Source organism: Aplysia californica, unplaced genomic scaffold (assembly GCF_000002075.1).
Source record: "Aplysia californica isolate F4 #8 unplaced genomic scaffold, AplCal3.0 scaffold01230, whole genome shotgun sequence".
NCBI classification, from domain to species: Eukaryota; Metazoa; Mollusca; class Gastropoda; order Aplysiida; family Aplysiidae; genus Aplysia; species Aplysia californica.
Window position 1 is genome coordinate 112,620 of NW_004798500.1, and position 2,406 is coordinate 115,025.

Here is a 2,406-nt window from a genome sequence, read left to right on the forward strand (position 1 = left end):
CACACACACACACACACACACACACACACACACACACACACACACACACACGAGAGCAGCTACCGTGACGAAAGGCTCATATTAAACAGTGTGAATCTGAGGCCAACACGTAATGGTAATTCGGGCTGCATTGACAAAAATTACGCCCAGACTTGTTCAAGACGACAACCAACTTGTCGAGTATTGGATAGGTGGGTGTCTTGCAGTGTCGTTATAATACATTTTGTATTTTTAAAATACAAAAAGGTGGGTTTTTTTTTTGGTTTTTTTTTTGGGGGCACGGGGATCAGAGAATGGCTACGAGGAAATGGAGACATTTTATGAACACCTTAATAAAGAAATAGAGAGAGAGAGAGAGACAGAGAGAGAGAGAGAGAGAGAGAGAGAGAGAGAGAGAGAGAGGGGGGGGGGGGGAGAGAGAGAGAAGTGGTCGATTGTGCATGTGATTGTCATTGACATATTGTTATGGTCGTTAGAACAGATTTAACTGTTCTTTCCAACCTGCTCCTGGCGATCATCCACTACTGTCGAGGAGAAAGTGGTCGTCTTAGACTCGTTGAGGTTCTGTCGTCTGCTTTTGTCTCCACTTTCTGCCCCCACTCCCTCACCCCTCACCTCTTTTGCCCCCTACTTTGAGCTCCTGACTCTTTCTGCAGTCTTTCTACTGCTACTCCTTGGCTCCTTCTTACTGTTGTTTTTCAGCCACACCCCTGATCTAGGAAAGATCTTCACTAGCCTTCTCGGACTAGGGCGAAAAATCTCGGAGCTAGTTGCGGCCCTAGAGCTGCACAAATTAGCTGACATCCACCACCACCACCACCACCACCACTACCCTTGTTTGCCCATTTTCGTTCAACAATTTCCATTTTTAAAATTATTTTCGTCGTACCCTTTTTCATTCCACCCGTTTTCGTCTTGTATTGATTCTACTACTTACTAGTTACAGGTTACTACAATTGCCACTCCGATTCCAAAATGGTTCAACGATGCAGGGAGAAAGATCATTGTTTATAATCACATCAACGAGGAGGTGGAAGATGGACTTCGTGCTGGATGAATATTTGTTTTTAAAAGTTTATAGAATAAAACGCCTTTCCCACGGACACCAACGGAGAACCCCTGACGGGATTCGAAGCCATGACCTTTCGTTTACAAACCTAACAACCTAACTACTAGACCACAGACACCACGGTATTATTATTATTTTTCTCGAGACGACATTGAAACGAAGCAAGTACTTGTAGGTCCTTTCTCTAGAGGTATCAGTGTCCGGTTGATTTAGTCCACTGGCTAAGTTTCCTCAGTCGCGTCATTATAACAATAATATCATGTAGTAGATTATATGGTCACTTTTAAGCACAAGGGGGCTATCCCGAAAAACACTGTTTTGAGAAAATCGAATTTAAAGATTTTGCCCCTTGTTCAGTTTCTTTAAAAGAAAAAGAGAGTTTTCTCTATAACCAAACGAATATACACACAAATGAAACCAAACATCTCCTATAACTAGGGAAATGCCCACTTTTGGTGTATGTCAAGATTTTTGGAAACCCCCGAAATCCGGGCTAGCCCGCTTGTCCTTAAAAGCAACCATATATTCTAAACTTTATCAAGGAGATAAATTATCATCGTTCCTTGATCAGGCACCGCGCGATGCTGCTTCGTGTCAGGGCACTATTATTGCGGGCAGTACGGTAATGCGTTTCCGTCGATTGCGGTGACGGTAATGCACGTCACAGCAGACTATGATATTGAGCTGCCATGTAACATGGTAAGTGCCAATAATACCAAATAACAATAATTTACACCGAAGACCTTCATATAATTTCGTTTGCATCCCTCATATCTAGACTCTGTGTGCTTTACAACTATTATTACCCCAAACCCCGAGAACTCCTTGGCTCTTTCTTACGGCTGTCTTTCAGCCACACCTCTGATCTTCTGATAGGAAAGATCTACACCTAGCCTTCTCGGACAAGGGCGAAAAATCTCGAAGGTCATGTGTGCAAGTTGTGCACGTTAAAGATCCCTTGGTGGTCTAAAATCGATAAGAGTAAGCTTCGCCGTCATGCGAGCAAAATTCAAACTTTCCTACCAACTGGAATAAATGTTTAATGTGTCTCGCGTGCTCATATGACCTTATGCAGTTGCGAGCGCCGCAAAACGCTTACAAAAAAAGGCCATAGAACACTCAGACTCAGAAATGTTTTCGAATTCCCAAGATGCATACAATACAGTGCAAGCAGTGGATTGTACGCAAACAAACACTGTTAATAAAATGACAAGATCTTTTGAAAAATGACGCAAAATAGGGAAATTGAAATGAGGGAGTGAGTAGGCCTAGGATTCCTAGGATTCTGGTTTCTTCTTTTTTTCGGAAAACACACACACACACACACACACACACAC